Source organism: Anabrus simplex, chromosome 4 (genome assembly GCF_040414725.1).
Source record: "Anabrus simplex isolate iqAnaSimp1 chromosome 4, ASM4041472v1, whole genome shotgun sequence".
NCBI lineage: Eukaryota > Metazoa > Arthropoda > Insecta > Orthoptera > Tettigoniidae > Anabrus > Anabrus simplex.
The window spans coordinates 71920947-71940979 of NC_090268.1; the positions used below are offsets into that span (position 1 = coordinate 71920947).

The 20033-nt window shown below is 44.4% G+C and overlaps 1 protein-coding gene across 3 annotated transcripts in view; it reads right to left on the minus strand.

Annotated features, from left to right (window-relative positions):
- The window catches only part of Uro (Urate oxidase), a 124188-nt gene that overhangs the window by 80438 nt on the left and 23717 nt on the right, over nt 1–20033 (minus strand). The gene's annotated exons all lie outside the window — the stretch shown is intronic.

Sequence of the window (20033 nt, forward strand, 5' to 3'; positions counted from 1 at the left end):
TCACGCCCACGACGTGGAAAGGGCGCCTTTCAAAGCTGACCAATGAAAACGATTGTTCGTCCATTTCTAGGATCGTAGTATGTAAGTGCAAATGGTTTGTAGAGGACCCGCTCCAATCGCTGTTGACGATTAAGATGCCAGATACCATACCACCTGGACTACATTTACGAAATAAAAAACACACGCCTCAACCCAGGATCGACCACTCGACCTCCTGCATGCTAACCCAAAACTCTATCCACTGCACCAACTGTACAGTACGACTAACGTTTGCTGACAGAGTTAGTTACCCTACATGTGGTTACAGTGTTGCCAGATTGTTACTCTTCAACGTCGTTTTTCTGCCGGATATACTCGCAAGACGAAATTTTGTAAGAGATATTTTTTTATTGCTGGCATGTGAGGAGTCGCGCTGCGACGCCCGAGTGCGCGAATTACGCTTCACCCTGTATAGTAACTAACAGCATGTCACTTTTTTATTTTATGAATGTCTTTGCCCTGCTCTATATCTGCTTACAGGTGAATAATCCTGTGGTTGTGGTGGTGGTGGTGGTGGTGGTGATTACTACTTTTAAGATAAATTACATCATTTTAATCATTCTTTCCAATGACAATTATTACGGTAAACTGAAAATGCTACGGGAAGATTTTCAAATAAATGTGCCCGTGCGACGAAAAAAAATAGACTAGTCGTTTATGACGACGATGGGATAGGACAAGGCTAGCAGTGAAAAGGAAACGACTGTGGCCTTAATTAAGGTACAGCCCCAGTATTTGCCTGGGGTGAGAGTCTTGGGTGTTGTTAAAACACTGGAACGGTCAAACTCAATAAGAGGAGAGGACCGGCGTTCGTGGTTTTGTGCTACTCAGCAACCGTCGGGCCAGGTATAGTTTCGGATCTCGCCGTGACAAGACCCGAATGATTACTTCATTAAGAGCGTGACAAACTGCTTTCTTCTGTTCTTATGCTGGCAGGTACTTCGTCTGGGAGCTCTGCGCTAGATTCGATACCATGTACCAAGAGCTAAATGATGTCGGTGATCATCTATTTCTCGCCATGTGCTCTGTTCGAGCTCTGGGGACGCAATGAGTGGTGCGTGCTCAAGTGAGTGAGTGTCTTATTTACAGACCACTATTCTCAGAGGTCCCGAGGGACCAGTGAGTGATTATAGCCCGTCGACCGATATATCAGGCCTTGAGTGCTATTTCATAAATCAAGGTAGTAGTGACATAACGGGTGTAGGTGAAGTGGTATACTTGTGGGGGATCGAACTGACCAGGATATGGCCTGGGCCCCTGACGGGGCGAAAGGTGCCCTTAATAGGGCAGGGGTTGGTACTCTGTTATTAGATGCCAACGGTGAGAGGGGAGCACATCAGGAGGATGGTCACCCATGCAATAGACAGTACTCACAGCACTATTATGCCAGCGAGATATGTAATAATAAGTGAGGAAAGAAGTAGCAACAATGGAAATAGATCAATAATGTCGCATACGGTCTTCGCTACTAAATTAGATGTTCTCTTTGTCCTTCCAAATCGTAGAAATCGTCAAGTGTGATACACCAAATAGCTTAATAAGATAATAGTGGAAACTCCTGCGAGAAACTGACGACACAGCTTTTGCGTGCCATCTAGCGGTTCGAGGAAATAACTACACTTGCTGCTGCAGGTAGCTGTGTGTGTTAGAAGAGTCATATTTGTAATTCAAATTGTTTTGTTCTTGTTACATATCAGTATTTCGGAAATGGTAGGAAGAGGAATTATTTTTGCCATGTACGGGTGCCTTATTAACCAAAGATAAAGCGGTCGTAAGTCATTTGACAGATTATAAAAACAAAGTGCTATGAGTATACCTGTTAATGTTTACGTGCCTATATAGGCTAGTTGTCTATTTATGTGAACGTACTTTCTTTAAAACTTTGCTATAATTAAACCTACGCATTTAATCGATTTTCAGGTGTACTCAGTCGGTTGTGAAGAACATAAGGGATGATTTAGATGAAATTATGAGGACCAAAGGACCAGAATATTTAAATAAAGGCTATGTAGTATGCTTGGGTCTGCCTCTGTGGTGTAGTGGTTAGTGTGATTAGCTGCCACCCCCAAGGTTCGGGTTCGATTCCCGGCTCTGCCAAGAAATTTGAAAAGTGGTACGAGGACTGGAACGGGGTTCACTCAGTCTCGGGAGGTCTACTGAGTAGAGGTGGGTTCGATTCCCACCTCAGCCATCCTAGAAGTGGTTTTCCGTGGCTTCCCACTTCTCCTCCAGGCAAATGCCAGGATGGAACCTAACTTAAGGCCACGGCCGCTTCCTTCCCTCTTCCTTGCCTGCCCCATCCAATCTTCCCATCCCTCCACAAGGCTCCTGTTCAGCATAGCAGGTGAGGCCGCCAGGGCGAGGTACTGGTCATTCTCCCCAGTTGTATCCCCAACCCAAAGTCTGAAGCTCCAGGACACTGCCCTTAAGGCGGTAAAGGCGGGTCCCCTTGCTGAGTCCGAGGGAAAAACCGACCCTGGAGGGAAAATAGATTAAGAAGAAAAGAAGAAGAGAAGTATGCTTGGACTACGTCAAAGAAAAGGATTTCAGAAATGAAAATATCTTAAACAAACCAAACCAAACCAAACCAAACCAAACCCCATGGCACTACAGCCCTTGAAAGGCCTTAGCCTACCAAGCGACCGCTGCTAAGCCCGAAGGCTTGCAGATTACGAGGTGTAGTGTGGTCAGCACGACGAATCCCCTCGGCCGTTATTCTTGGCTTTCTAGACCGGAGCCGCTATCTCAACGTCAGATAGCTCCTCAATTCTAATTACGTAGGCTGAGTGGACCTCGAACCAGCCCTCAAGCGCAGGTAACAATCCCTGACCTGGCCGGGAATCGAACCCGGGCTCTCCAGGTAATCTCTTAAACAAGGGTATATATATATAGTTTCTGGTGATATTTCTGCACTGGAACTATTGTGGTCAGAATTACACAATGACTATGCTTTCCATTAGGCCTAATATTTAACAAGGAGGATCACACAGAACTGCATTGAAAAACATGTTTGGATCATTGGAGTAAAAGGAAGTGATAATGCAACCCCAGAGGAAACAAAAGTTTGCAGTACCGTAAGAGTGTAAAGTTAATCAATTGCTTTGTGCTTCTGATGTCGGTAATAGTGAATCGGATGATGTAAGCTTTCTACTGATGCGATGAAGTGCCGTTTTGAAGCTAACGTCACTAAACGGTGTGAGTTAAGTGATCAGGTAAATGATTATGACTATGATGTAATACAGGAAAATGCAGACCATTATGTCATGGGCTGGGCATGAAGCAAGTTTCCCCATGCTAAGTGTAGGAATGTGTGAATGATTATAGCATGGGAAATTTGCACATAGAAATGGAGAAGTATGATAATTCTAAAATGATGTTTCCAAATATATCTGGGGGGGGGGGGGAAATTGTCTGCCAAAATGTCAGGAATATGTGAAAACAGCTTCGTTGGAAAGCACATATGAAATTAGATGCAAATTACTGACAGGTTTGTTTCTCAATGAATGTAGTGAAGGTATATATAACAGCTGTGCAGAATTACTGACTGACAAGTATTTCAAAGTCCTTACTAAAGCGCGTGTGAATAAAATCATTGATTATACAAAAAAATATTTTGCCAGTAAAAACTACTACTAATATGTATTCATTCCTCCCTTGAAGAGGGAGGCGGGCCTCTTAGACGGTGACGCCGTCTCTCAGGCTAGGAGATTTGTTACGGTGAAAGAGATGCTCGAAGAAGATGAGGAGGTTGGCGGCCATGGCCTGTACTAGGAACTGTCCCGGCATTCGCCTTAGTGCAGGAGAATGGAAAACCACGGAAAACCATTCTCAGGTCAGCCGACGGTTGGGGCCAGCCGTGAGGTCCAGCCCTGTCCCGTCTCCCGAATGCAGAGGCGTAGAGCAACGGTAGAGCCGTGGCCACCCCTCCTCTGCTCGGTTGGCCGGTCAGAGCGCAAAGCTGTTGGACCACGGACCAACCGTGGCCACTTGAGGACCGAGACCCACTCTGCATCTACCGAACCAGTAAAAATATCAAACTTTAAAAAAAAAAGATATTTCATGTGTGATTTGCTCTTGGAGATGTTATCAGACTGTAGTTATAACACGACTGTTTTACTTGCTTTATTCTTATCACTGGTTCCTTCAGATCAATATCCACTTTCTTCCTTCCCTATATTATATTACAAGAAGGACGCAAACGTCTTAAAATCTGTATTCCGTTGGGTTTTCGAAGTCGAAATATGTAGTATTTTAATAGCTCGTTGTGTTAGTGTTCTCCCCGAGCCGCTAGATGGCAGTACTACGCGCTGTCGCCGCTACTATGCGTGGTGAGGAGAGTTTTCACTAATCATATTGATGTTGATGAAGATGCTTGTTGTTTAAAGGAGCCTAACATCTAGGTCATCGGCCCCTAATGGTACGAAATGTAATGACAATTCCCGGTCGAGTCGGGGATTTTAACTTCGTATGGTTAACTCCTCTAGGTGATGGACTGGGTCTTTGTGTCCATCGTAATGCACATCTTCACCTACACACAACACACCACAGAAACACACAATATTGAATACATCCATCCACATAGGGTTGGCGTAGGGGAGGGCATCCGGCCGTAAAACCAGGGCAAATCAACACAATGTCCAGAACCCAAATAACTGGAAAAAGTCCCGGAAGATTATTATTATTATTATTATTATTATTATTATTATTATTATTATTATTATTATTATTATTATTATTATTATTATAGGGGCATGTACGGTTGCCAGCCTCTTGAGCAATCTACCTGAACTTTAATTATTGTGATGTCTGTGGAAGTGACTGTGTAACTGGGTACTCCTTGGAAGACGGGATGGTTCCCTAGTTGGACTGTACCCTTAAAACAATCACCACCCCACTGCAACTATTTGGAACCAGAAGAGAAATTCAGTCGACTTTTAATCTGACCATACATGTCGACTAATATCGCCGATTTCTTTTATGAATGTATCTGTCCTTCTATCTGCTGAGAGTTAAATAATCCTGTGGTGGTGGTGGTGGTGGTGGTGGTTATTGCTTTTAAGGGAAATTACAGTATAATTATCACTCTTTCCAATACAAATTATTATAGAAACAGGAACAAGTCCGAGACTTCGAAGCTTATTGTTAATGATAATAATAATGTTACTGGCTTTACGTCCCATTAACTACTTTTACGGTTTTCGAAGACGCCGAGCTGGCGCAATTTTGTCCCACTAGAGTTCTTTTACGTGCCAGTAAGTCTACTGACACGAGGCTGACGTATTTGAGCACCTTGAAATACCAACGGACTGAGCCAGGATCTTAACCTGCCAAGTTGGGGTCAGAAGGCCAGCGCCTCAAACGTCTGAGCCACTCAGCCCGGCGAAGATTACTGTAACGGTATCAGCAAAAGAAAAGAAAGGACAATGAAAGACTCTTTAAGCCTTGTTCACCCAAAAGGAAATTGGTTCGATCTCATCTACCGTGTTAAGTGGTTAAAAAATGGAAAGGGTGGTGGTGGTTGTGATAATTGATTTGAATGGAAGTATAGTACATTTTGACCTCCCTTCTTAACATGTATCAGAAGACTAAAAGGAATAAGCCCACTCCATTTAGACATCCCTTCTTAAGATGTATCAGAAGAGAAAAAGGAATAAGCCCACTCCTCCTAACATATATATAAAAGAGAGGGACGTGTCACGGTGGGGGTGAAAATGAATGACTTCGTGGGATTCGGAAGAGATATAACAGTCAGTCAAAGGAGGTCAAATAGGGAAAATAAAAGTGAGGAGTGGAATCTGTTAAGATTGTTAACAGTTAAAAAGAGGCGTTAAACAACTAGTATTAACATTATTATTTTCAGTTCTGCTCGCCAGAGAAAGACTCGCACACAGAAGAGAATCATGGCTGACACACTACTGTACTTACGTACAGGTGATTTCCTCTAACTATAATAATATGTTCCCCAGATAGTTGACTCTCAATAATTCATAGTACACACGAGGAAAAGGAAGGAACTCATGTGTGAACAAGGAAGATTGGACATCAGGCCCGGCAAATGGCGCATGCAGTTAAATGGAGAAAATCACTTACGGATCACGTGCATTTCGCCCCGCTAGAGCACTCCGTAGAATAACGTTCTCCCTGGGGGCAGTGTCATGTGAAAGCTGTCTCATATGTTGCAGTTACATAGAGATATATTGTTCCTCTCCACTGCTTTACAACACAAGCAAGCGTCTGCATGTATTGGCATTTCAGTTAACTGCCTGGCTATCGTATGTTCAATTGAAAGAGCACGTGAAAATGTCCATAACCCCATAAGGTACATACATACTTGGTGCAAGTCTTAATTTGGGTGAATTTAAAGACGCGGTAGATAGTCAATTGAATACAATTTTATATACAAGTGTACAGAATCTACAAGGGGAAACCTGGTGAAAGAGTTATCAAGACACTTCCACAATTTGGTACTGGGTTCGCGGTACACCACAAGATGGTTGACCATATTTTAGATTTCACTTCACCTAACGGAAGGACCTCCGCGTTATCCTTCAGGTCTCGTAATAGAGCATACACAATCGTAAATTTCCACTCACCCACGAATGACACAAACCGTTCAAACCTGGAAAGTGTAGAACAATGCTAGGCCACCTTAGAAGAAACTCTAGATATGATCCCTTCCCACCATTCCATCATACTCATGGGAGACTTCAATGCACAAGTCGGTAAGGAGTGGAAGTACCGGAAGATAGTAGGCCATTATCCAGCCCATAAGAGAACAAACAGAAATGGAGAACGTCTCATTGAACTCTGTGACAAGTACAACTTAGTCCTGAAATCAACAGCCTTCAAACATCTACCTAGAAAGGCCAAAACATGGAGGAGTCCAAATCCTATGCTTGGTGAATTCCAGTTAGACCATGTTGCTATAGCACGGCAACATCATACAGACATACAGAACGTCAAGGTATTACGAGGAGCCAACATAGATTCTGATCACTACCTTTCACTTGTTAAGATTAATATGCAACCCTTTAGAAAAACACCAACTCTCCAAAGTAGTCGTAAGATACCCAGGTTCAACACTCTGCGACTGCACAATGAGGATTGTGATTTTCAGGATACCCTCAGGAAGAATACGGAGAAAGAAGGATGGCCGGCCTTACAAAAGGCGTTGCTGGATGCCGCTCAAGAAACTATCCCTGCCTCATCAACCAAAGGCAAACACCCATGGTGGAGTTCAAAGTGTGATGAGGCTATAGAAGAAAGGCGTAAAGCCTGGACTAGGTGGAACCAACATAAAACTGAAGCCAATTATGAAGCCTTCCTCATGCAAAGAAAAGCTACAGCTAACACCATCCGCAGTGCCACGAGAAATTACCTCAGGAGCCTAATGCAAGAGGCTGAAAATAATTTTCAGAGAAACAACTCAAGAGACCTGTACAAAGGACTTAAGAAGCAAACGACCCAGTACACAGCTCCTACCCTCATCCGCCACGGGCCATATGGAAAACTTCAACTGAACAATAAAGACTGTACCAAAACTCTTGCAGATTATTTCCAGAAGCTACTAAACGCAGAGGAACCTAAAGAAAAGCTTATTTTCCATGAGCCTTCACACAGGAACCCTGATTCTCAACCACCTACGAGAGAAGAAATAAAGGACATCATCGCTGGTCTCAAGAACAACAAGGCTTCAGGTGAAGACGGCATAGTTGCCGAGATGTGGAAACATGCAGATGACCAGTCTTTGGAGAGCATCCATCAAATCATAAAGGACATATGGACAACAGAGTCCCTACCCGAAGGATGGACGTCTGCCGTGATTCACCCCCTCCACAAGAAGGGAAGTAAGACAGATCTCAACAATTATAGAGGTATTTCCTTGTTACAAATTACCTACAAGATCCTCTCTGTAGCCCTGCTTAATAGAGTCACCACACAGCTAGACTCACAGTTAGGTGAATACCAAGCTGGTTTCCGTAAGACTAGATCTTGTCCAGAACAGATACACAATCTTAAGACAGTTCTCAATTACAAAAGCCGAGGTGGACATCCCTGGGTGGTGGTCCTAGTAGATTTTCAGAAAGCTTATGACTCTGTGGACAGAGACACCCTTTTCTCCATACTATGGGAACTTGGTCTGGATGGGAAGACCCTACGATTGATTCAAGCCACTCTGAGGAACACGACGTCCAAGGTCAGGTTCAGAGGTGAACTATCTGAAAGCTTTCCAATCAGAACAGGAGTTAGACAGGGTGATGGTCTCTCCTGCATTCTCTTCAACTGTGTCCTGGAAAAGATCATTAGAGAATGGAGAACTATGCTACCACCGGAAGCTGGACTGAAGCTTGGGTACAAGAGAGACAACCTCATTGTCCCGTGCCTAGCCTTTGCCGCTGACCTCATTCTACTGGCAAACAATATAGAGGAGGCTACCTACAACTTACAGAGTCTTTATTGTGTAGCAGTTAAGACTGGTCTGAAAATCAGCATCCAGAAGACTGAATCTATGACCAATATCAAGGAGGCCCCTTCTACAATTCCTCTCACAGACGCTACCATACGAAAAGTACCTGCGGTTAAGTACTTGGGAGAATGGATCTCTGCGAATCAAAGCGAGAACCCAGCCATAGATGCCAGATGTACCAAGTTTGAAAGGGCTTATCACTCGTGTCGTAGTATCTATTCATCTAAGTGCCTCTCCAAGAACCTCAAGCTCAGACACTACAACTCGGTAGTCAAACCATCTGTTCTGTATGCTTCTGAGTGCCTTGTAATGGCTAGGAAGGGCCCACTCAGAAATCTGGAGTTAAAAGAGAGGAAGATCCTGAGGAGGATATTAGGACCAATCAGAGAGGAAGGAGGCACTTACAGAATCCGCCATAATAATGAACTGTATGAACACCAGGAGGACATCGTCACGTCTATAAGGAAAAGGCGCCTGACCTTTTATGGACACTTGGCCCGTCTGAATTCCGAAAGACTCACCAAAAGGATATTCACAGTAACAGGAAGAGGCAAGGCTTCTAAGAACAAATGGATCACGTCAGTTAAGTCAGATATGGAACAACTAGATATCCCACCGGGACAAACTCATGACCGACTACTGTTCCGTCAAGCCATCCGACACGGAGTTTTCCCAACGTCCCTTACAAGTAAGAAGACTACAGGAACTAAGTGGACCGAGGAGAGAAAGCTGGCTCATAGTCAGCAAATGAAGGAGTATTGGAAGAAGAAGAAAGCAACAACTTTACCCAAGAGTAGATACGACCCCGTGGTCCTCAGTAGGCCTAACGACAAAGAAGAAATAAATAAATAAATAAATAAATATTAAATCAAAAGTTAGTTTGTTCGTTATCCAAATCTACACTCCTCCACTGATCAGTACCAAAATTTGCACTAAAGCTCATGAGACACTCTGATGGGTTGTAGAATTACAACACCGGCCATAAGTATTTTTTTTACATTCATACACTGACTGACAGAGCAAATGCAACACCAAGAAGGAGTGGTCAGAACTTTATGCCAATTGCAGGGTAGACTGACGTCACTGAGGTATGCTCATGATGTGAAATGCGCCGCTGTGCTGCGCACGTAGCGAACGATAAATGGGACACGGCGTTGGCGAATGGCCCACTTCGTACCGTGATTTCTCAGCCGACAGTCATTGTAGAACGTGTTGTCGTGTGCCACAGGACACGTGTATAGCTAAGAATGCCAGGCCGCCGTCAACGGAGGCATTTCCAGCAGACAGACGACTTTACGAGGGGTATGGTGATCGGGCTGAGAAGGGCAGGTTGGTCGCTTCGTCAAATCGCAGCCGATACCCATAGGGATGTGTCCACGGTGCAGCGCCTGTGGCGAAGATGGTTGGCGCAGGGACATGTGGCACGTGCGAGGGGTCCAGGCGCAGCCCGAGTGACGTCAGCACGCGAGGATCGGCGCATCCGCCGCCAAGCGGTGGCAGCCCCGCACGCCACGTCAACCGCCATTCTTCAGCATGTGCAAGACACCCTGGCTGTTCCAATATCGACCAGAACAATTTCCCGTCGATTGGTTGAAGGAGGCCTGCACTCCCGGCGTCCGCTCAGAAGACTACCATTGACTCCACAGCATAGACGTGCACGCCTGGCATGGTGCCGGGCTAGAGCGACTTGGATGAGGGAATGGCGAAACGTCGTGTTCTCCGATGAGTCACGCTTCTGTTCTGTCAGTGATAGTCACCGCAGACGAGTGTGGCGTCGGCGTGGAGAAGGGTCAATTCCGGCAGTAACTGTGGAGCGCCCTACCGCTAGACAACGCGGCATCATGGTTTGGGGCGCTATTGCGTATGATTCCACGTCACCTCTAGTGCGTATTCAAGGCACGTTAAATGCCCACCGCTACGTGCAGCATGTGCTGTGGCCGGTGGCACTCCCGTACCTTCAGGGGCTGCCCAATGCTCTGTTTCAGCAGGATAATGCCCGCCCACACACTGCTCGCATCTCCCAACAGGCTCTACGAGGTGTACAGATGCTTCCGTGGCCAGCGTACTCTCCGGATCTCTCACCAATCGAACACGTGTGGGATCTCATTGGTCGCCGTTTGCAAACTCTGCCCCAGCCTCGTACGGACGACCAACTGTGGCAAATGGTTGACAGAGAATGGAGAACCATCCCTCAGGACACCATCCGCACTCTTATTGACTCTGTACCTCGACGTGTTTCTGCGTGCATCGCCGCTCGCGGTGGTCCTACATCCTACTGAGTCGATGCCGTGCGCATTGTGTAACCTGCATATCGGTTTGAAATAAACATCAATTATTCTTCCGTGCCGACTCTGTTTTTTCCCCAACTTTCATCCCTTTCGAACCACTCCTCCTTGGTGTTGCATTTGCTCTGTCAGTCAGTGTATTTTCGACCATAGATAGCGTAAATGATACCTCTTTCTTTTTTTTCTTTTCTTTTTTTTTATTTGCTTTACGTCTCACAGACACAGAAAAGTCTTATGGCGACGATGGGATAGGAAAGGCCTAAGAATGGGAAGGAAGCGGCCCACAGCATTTGCCTGGTGTGAAAATAGGAAACCACGGAAAATCATCTTCAGGGCTGCCGATACTATCTCCCGGATGAAAGCTCACAGCTGCGCGCCCCTAACCGCATCGCTAACTCCCCCGGTAAATGGTACCCATGATGCAAAACAAATAGTAGACCGGTTTATTACATTACCTGCTTGTGTTTAGTGTCGTTTATGTATCGAACCTAGCAGTAAAGTGGGACCGCAAGTATTTTGACATATGAGATTTTACTTATAACAATGATTTACTTACGCATGATTTCCAGTTCTTTCCTTCACTACCAGACCGTATTTATGTTCATGTCCCTGGAAACCAGGCATTTTCTACGATAATTAAATTTACCGTGTGTTATAATTATGCTACAAAATTGTATGAAACTTATATCATTCCAAAGCTCTACTCTTCTTTAACAACACATAAATAAAAACACAATAATTCCCAATAAATCTCAATTTTTACGGGGGATTTTTCGACCCTTTAAATGTCGCAAAAAAGTTCAACAAAGGATCCCTGTTCATAAAATGGTATCATTTCACTTATTATCACTAAAGCCATGGCGTAACAGTCCCGAAGGGCCATGGCCTACGAAGTGGCTGCTGCTCAGCCCGAAGGCCTGCAGATTACGAGGTGTCGTCTGGTCAGCACGACGAATCCTCTCGGCCGTTATTCTTGGCTTTCTAGACTGGAGCCGGCATCTCACCATCAGATAGCTCCTCAATTGTAATCGTAGGCTGAGTGGACCTCGAACCAGCCCCTCAGATCCATGTAAAAATCATAACCTGGCCGGAAATCGATCAGCGCATTCAGTATAATCCGCTTGGAGACAGAACTGTGAAATGGTGGAGGAAATTGTATTATGTTGTAAACGCTCATTATTTTGTTATACCGTGCTTATGGTACTGTATAGTGTATAGTGTATTTGGCGAGACGAACTTGTCCTCGGACACTCCCGGCACCAAAAGACATACGCCATTTCATTTCATTGTATAGTATTTTTCAAGTACATGCCTTCAAATATACCAGCATCTATTTCCTCATATTCAAAATCATCCACATCGTCATCTATATTAGCGAAACAATTCCCAATATCATACCGCGATAAACTTTGGCGAGCTTCCATTTCCACTCACGCGCGCACGCGGTGAAGTGCGCGATAAGACTGTCATAACAAAGGCGTAGCCTTGAAAATATGCCATCTGGAGTGTCATAGCTTGCTCAGTATCGTAATTAACAGTGCGATGCATAATCCCCCTATGTCCGGGCCCGTCGAAACACCGCTTAGCAAAATATTGGTAGCGAGAGTGTTAAAATAAGGTTTGATCTGGTCGCCCTACAATTGTTACCCCTGCTGTTGAGACTCATTCGAAGGCAATGTGTTGCTGATCCTCATACGACGGCAGTAGCTGTACGGAATAATTTAGAAGACAATTATAGTATCAAACTTGGCTTAACTACGAGTAGGGCCTACTATCAAACGGTATCTCGAACACCAAGTTTTAATGGGCCGACGACCAAGGAAGAAGCCCTTGATTTCAGCAAAGAACAGGAAGGCCCGTCTTGCCTTTGCTGAGAAACATGGTGCCTGGACGAACAAGGGATGGAGTAGAATACTGTGGAGCGATGAGAGTAAATTAAATATGTTCAACTCTGATGAAAATTCCTTTTTCAGACGTCCGGTTAACACACGCAGTGGTTTACGGTACCAGAAACCTACAGTAAAACATGGTGGTCATGTAAAAATTTGGGGCTGCTTTTCTAGGACTGGAGTTGGTCCACTGGTAAAAATTGAAGGCACCATGGATCAATTTGTATATACCCCTATGGCACGATCATTGAACAAAATATGGTACCGTATGCCAACCAAAAGATGTCTCATGGGTGGTTGTATCAGTATGATAATGATTCTAACCATACCTCTAAGTTTGTCAAATCATGTCTCAGCAAGAAAAGAGTCAGGGTTATTGATTGACCAAGTCAAAACCCTGGCCTAAACCCAATTGAACATCTATGGGAGGAACTCAAAAGGCGTGTTAAACTCAAAACACACACAAACAAGCAGGCATATTTCGAAGCTTTAAATGAAGAATGGTCCAAAATTCCTGTGGAAGTGGTGGACACAATGCTAACTCATGTGCAGCAGTTGTACAAGCAAATGGCTACCCAATTAAATACTAGATGATACGAAGTGTGGAATGGAATGGTTTTTCTGCTTAGTTATATGATGGTGGTGGTGGTGGTGGTGGTGGTGGTGGTGATTATTGTTTTAAGAGGAAGTACAACTAGGCAACCATCCTCTATATAACACTAATCAGAGAGAAAAATGGAAGGGATCTGACACTTGGGAAAATGAAGATATCAGCCATAGGAAGACAAGGGCCACGGAGGGCGTGAAAATTAAACTTCGTAGGCCTCGAATGCTCTAATACCGTCGGGGTCGGTAAAGAACAAGAGTCGACCAAGGGAGGTCATATAGGATAGATGAAAATTAGGAGTCTGGCACAAGTAAGTGGAAGCAATGTCAGGACTCACCTGAGGGCCCCGTGGTCGCCAACCCAAGTTGAGAGATCCTGGGGGAAAAGCATTTATGGTCTCCATGTATTACTATAGTGTAATTATTTGTGTTATACATTTACGTTTATACGAATGTGATGGTTTGGTTGCGTGTAGAAATGGCCAAATTATTTGTGTTGTACAAGAACATGCATTATGCTAATAAATACGGAGACCAGAGCAATTTAATCCTTTGTAAAATACTTGACCAATACTCTACTTATATTCGAAAATTCGAACAGGATCCAAGACATCATGTTGTACAATAAATTGTGATGCTGGTGATGATTTCGTGTGGCCTTCGGTGAGGCCTGGTGCAGGTCTTTCTATTTGACTTCCGTGGGTGACCTGCGCGTTCGGATGTCTGATGATGATGGTGATAATGAGGTACGTAGGTAGGTAGGTCGTGAAATCCGATGTCGGCGCATGGCCTACTCCTGTCGAATAACACCAACGTGTCTGCTCAAGGCTTAATGTATCCATCCGACGGACGAATCACCATCAACAGTATCACTCACTTCACATGAACACTGCGGAGAGTTTTGAAATTGAACCCAAGCTTTTGATACGCAATCTAGTGATTAGAAATTGTATAGCCTGCCACTACCTCTTCTAACCTGCCGACCCTATTTTGATGGTGAAAAAAAGTTTTTACCAACGGGACTAGAACCAGATAACCACGGGGTCAGCCCATAAAGACTCGACGCCTTAACAACCATAGCAACAAGGCGGGCATCTTGTACGGTAAACGATAAGTCAACCCGTACTAGGTGATGGTGATGATTACTCTTTTAAGAGGTGGCCAATAACGTCTATGTTTCGCACCATAAAACAGCAGTCATCATCAACATCATAATCATAATGTTTTAACAGGAAGTACAACTGGGCAACCATCCAGCTTTAACACTGATCCGGCGGAAAATGATATGAAGGTATCGATTAAAAAAGGTAAAGGCCATGAAAGGCATGAAAATGGGTCTTTCTGTCCCTAGAGGGGTTGAAAGACTACCTGGGCCTCGAAAAGCTAATACTGTCATGGCTAAAAGATTACCAAGCGGGGGTGGATAAGAAAATGCCTCGTCTAGGAACACCAAGACCTCGAAGTCTGGGAGGGGCTTCAGGCTGCGGAGTAGCGTTAGACTAACAATGTGGATGCCCTTTTGTAATTCCTCGTAACGCCATTATCACCACCACTAGAACAAAAATACTACAATACCACATTCAACAGGGGCGTCCCATCACCACTTCACGTTCACTTGACGTGAGCCCATTGAGGGAGCATGTCATAGGACTAAACAACCATCACACCAAATGCTTATATCTACAATAATAATAATAATAATAATAATAATAATAATAATAATAATAATAATAATAATAGTAGTAGTAATAATAGGTCACTGATACGGAAATGCGATGGTATTGCTTTGTAGAACGCGTCTACAGTTCAAATATCAGCATATACAGCTCACGAGGCTTTCACGTCACACTAGGACTAGACTTTCCTCCCAGACATCGCACTTAAGAAGGCTTTGACCCGAGGTTCATCAGCTTGATGATACCAGTAGAGTATTGTAGGAGGCATAGAAGTTCTTATCATGCATTAATCCGCAAATAAACAAAACATATCCTATTATTATTATTATTATTATTATTATTATTATTATTATTATTATTATTATTATTATTTCTTTTTTCTTTCTTTCTTTCTTTCTTTCTTTCTTTCTTTCTTTCTTTCTTTCTTTGCTTTTTTCCCTCGGACTCAGCGAGGCACTCCACCTCTGTCACCTCAAGGGCAGTGTCCTGAAGCGTAGGACTTTGGGTCAGGTCGGGGAATACAACTGGGAAGGAGGATCAGTACCTCGCCCAGGCGGCCTCGCCTGCTATGCTGAACAGGGATCTTGTCGGGGGATGGAAAGTTTGGAGGGGATAGAGAAGGAAAAGGGAAGGAAGTGGCCGTGGTCTTAAGTTAGGTACCATCCAGGCATTTGCCTGGAGGAGAAGTGGGAAAGCAGGGAAAACCATTTCAAGGATGGCTGAGGAAGGAATCGAACCCCATTCTACTCAGTAGACCTCCCGAGGCTGAGTGGACCCCGTTCCAGCCCTCGTACCACTTTTCAAATTTCATGGCAGAGCTGGGGATTGAACCCGGGCCTCCGGCGGTGGCAGCTAATCACACCAACCATTACACCACAGAGGCGTATTATAATAATACTAATTATTATTATTATTATTATTATTATTATTATTCCTTGCAGAATTCTGTCTACTGCTCAACGTGAAGGAAACAGAATATCTCACTACAGATACCATAAAATAAATAGTGTTGACGTTCCAACAACAAGGACTTGGCTAAACAGTTAATGCTGATGGAACCCTCGGTGCAGAAATTTCTAACCGCTGGAGCACTGCGTGGCTTAAATGGCGTTCTGTGAGTGGTGTACTCTCTGGTAAGGGATTTCAGACAGACTTAAGTAAAAATATATCGTTTTCTAATCCGCACAGTTGCCTTGTACGGTGCAGAACGCTGGCCACCATCAAAAGAAGTGGAAAAACGACTTGCCATCATGAAAATGCTCAGATGGACGTCTGGTCTGATATCTCATGACCATATCACAAATGGCGAACTTCGCAGGCGATATGGAGTGGCACCAATCGATGAAAAAATGAGAGAAGGTCGTCTAAGCTGGTACAGACATATACTTCGAGTAAAAGTAGCAAGAGTGGCAAAGAGTAGTTTTGCAAATAGATTGGAAACGGCCAACAGGAAGGCCGAAGTAGCGTTGGCTTGCTACCCTGAAAGAAGATCTCAAGGCAACAGGCCTACACTCTGATCAGGCACGCGACCGTGTAAACGACAAAGTCAAAACAGCGGAACCTACCAGCAAGTGGGACAAACGCTAAGGAAGAAGAAGATGCCTATTTTAACGTCACCAATTATTGTTCATCTATGCTAGTGTTCCAGTTTATTCCCCCTGAAAATAGATCACGCGTTCAATGTTCGCCCGCATTCAAACACTTTGGATGTCGGTTGGTTGCATCGGGATTCGAGCCCAACACCTTGAGCTCCTCAAATCACACTCCGCTTCTAATAATTTGTTCTTACGCCTTTGTTACCAAACGTATTGTTCTTAGAAATAGAATCGAGGTGTAGCGAATCTGTGATCTGCTGTATTTTCGAAGGAAGAAAGGAAAAGGAAGTTGTCAACCAAAGTGTTTTTTAATCATTTGGATTCCAAGACATCTTGTTTGTATAGCATTAAAGAAAAGACAGAGGTGGAACAATTGCAGGAGAATACTCATAACAGAGAGTTACAACCGAAACCGAAGCTACTCCCAAGAATGGTGATGTGAGTAGGAACCCACATACCGAGCTCGATAGCTGCAGTCGCTTAAGTGCTGCCAGTATCCAGTATTCGGGAGATAGCGGGTTCGAACCCCACTGTCGGCAGCCCTGAAGATGGTTTTCCGTGGTTTCCCATTTTCACACCATGCAAATGCTGGGGCTGTACCTTAACTAAGGCCACGGGCACTTCCTTCCCATTCCTAGGCCTTTCCTATCCCATCGTCGCCATAAGACATATCTATGTCGGTGCCACGTAAAACAAATAGAAAAAAAAGGAACCGACATAGATGGTAGAAACAGTCTTCTTCTTCTTCTTCTCCTTCTTCTGAAGATGTCTTTTTCCTATTTCATGTTCCCCGTGTCAGAGTTGCAGTATCGTGAATACAAGAATATTTTATAGGCCAATGTCCTCGAAGTTTAGCCTCACAAAATAGTAATCACCACCAACAATGAAGTCTTTCATTCTTATAACTGTCCGCCTCCGTAGCGTTACGGTTAGTGTTACGAACTGCCATCCTCGGGGGCCCGAGTTCGATTGCTGGTACTACCAGAAATTTAAGAATGGCAGGAGGGCTGGTATGTGGTTGAAATGGTACATGCAGCTCACCTCCATTGGGGGTGTGCCCCTGAAACGAGCTGCACTGCCTCGGGATGAGGACACGAGTTTACTTATTCTTATGACGTTCCTTGTCCCTCCGACCCTTAGACGATACTTTTATTCTGGTGGTGGTGAGTTATTTGAAGAGATCCAAATCCATGTTTGTGAGATACATTTTGTACGGTATCTTCTAGTTCGGGCTAGAGTAATTTTTTACTTTCATTTTCTTGTCTCTGTCTCATCCTTGGCTTAAATAATATTAATGTGACTAAGATATGAGCATTGTATTCCCTGAGATGAATGGTGTGAAAGTTTGGCTCATAGGGTCTGTTTGTGGATGCATTCTGTCGCCTCCACCCACATTGGGTTCATACAAGTTTGCCGATACAACAGGTAAATACGCAATGGATATGTAACTGTACAAGGAGTTTCCCTCCCCGAGGCGGTACAGGCCAGCTCGGTTTATCGAAAATGGCGTGGGTTTGATCCCCATCAAGAAGTTGAAAATGTTACAAACTAGACTTCAACTTGCGAAGCAGCGTATGCTCTGAAGTTCACTCAGCCACCACCTGATTCTAGGTTAATCCGTGGTAGCAAAAGAGATCGGGCGTAGAGCTTACCACTCTATTCCAATGAGTGCCGAGATTACGGATAGTAACAATGGAGTGCCGTGTAGGTACTTTCTCTAGTTCGTCCATGTGCAGCAACTCGTTGGAGGATCTATTCCACAAGTGGAAGAAACATCAGTGGGGACGTTCTGGCCCATGACGTTTGTGTAGCTACCCACAGGTTCAGACTATTTGTAGGTGCAGGGTCTTGGGTGTGAATGGACCTCACCACCACATCTCATAAGTGCTCAACAGCAGTCGCTGAAACTCTCCAGATAGCTCATCGAACCTACTCTGGACAACTTAGGCCCGATGGTACGGTACGTTTTCAAGCTGAAATATATCTTCTTTGTAGGGGTACGTTAAGTCCATAAAGTACTGCCACTGGTCACCAAGCAGTTCATCGTAACAGTCACTGGTTAAGGAGCTGTTCAGGTGGATCAGCGGATCCAGCCCATGTCACATGAACACTAATCACAAGTAGTCTCATGGTTCTAATTTCATCCCTATCCGACTCGTTGGCTGAATAGTCAGCGTACTGGCCTTCGGTTCAGAGGGTCCCGGGTTCGATTCCCGGCTGGAACGAGGATTTTAACCTTCATTGGTTAATTCCAATGGTTCAAAGGCTGGGTATTTGTGCTGTCCCCAACATCCCTGCAACTCACACATAACACTATCCACCACCAGAATAACGCGCAGTTAATTACACATGGCAGATGCCACCCACCCTCATCGGAGGGTTTGCTTTACAAGGGCTGCACTCGCCTAGAAATAGCTACACGAAATTATTATTATTATTATTATTATTATTATTATTATTATTATTAATTTCATCCCTTGGTCGCCCCTTTTAGTCGCCTCTTACGACAGGCAGGGGATAAGGTGGATGTATTCTTCGTCTGCGTCCCTCATCCACAGGGGGTAGGATGGTCTTTCGTTCCCATATCTCACTGACGTTAAAGAACACTGCAGTGACAAGCTGCAAATGTGTCTGGTAACTTTTACATTGGATGTAATTAGAACCAGTATGGTTTGTCTGTTACCACGGACAATTCTAACCAGAGGCCGCTAATCGCGATCATTAAGCATCCGTGGTCGACCACTGAGCTGTTCAATGTGGGTGACAATGCATCCCATGTAATGTTAAATGCTCGACAATGGAATGTTCCACCCATCTGGCCCGCACTATCATGCTCTGTTCGAAAATAGTAACCGAGTTACGGGATACAGTGGGCGCGAGGGGGATAACTGAAAAGAGAACTACAAAGTCGTACATTTTTTATGTTCTCTGAGTGAATTTTTACAAAGAGGTAGAGGTTGACATTTTACAAACTTGAGTGCAGTAATAAGATTGTTTTTTTTTTAATTTTGATTCAGTACTATATAATAAAACGTTCACCAAAGAAACAACATTAGTACACATGTATTAAAATTAAATTACACATGTATTAAAATTAAATAGAAGTACGATGTGATTAATGAATTAAAAATCATTTGGTATTTATTTGACTACACACTAAGAAACTAACAGGCACTAAAGAGACCGCCACCGGGCGAGTTGGCCGTGCGCGTAGAGGCGCGCGGCTGTGAGCTTGCATCCGGGAGATAGTAGGTTCGAATCCCACTATCGGCAGCCCTGAAGATGGTTTTCCGTGGTTTCCCATTTTCACACCAGGCAAATGCTGGGGCTGTACCTTAATTAAGGCCACGGCCGCTTCCTTCCAACTCCTAGGCCTTTCCTATCCCATCGTCGCCATAAGACCTATCTATGTCGGTGCGACGTAAAGCCCCTAGAAAAAAAAAAAAAAAGAGACCGCCAGACTGACGAATGCGTAC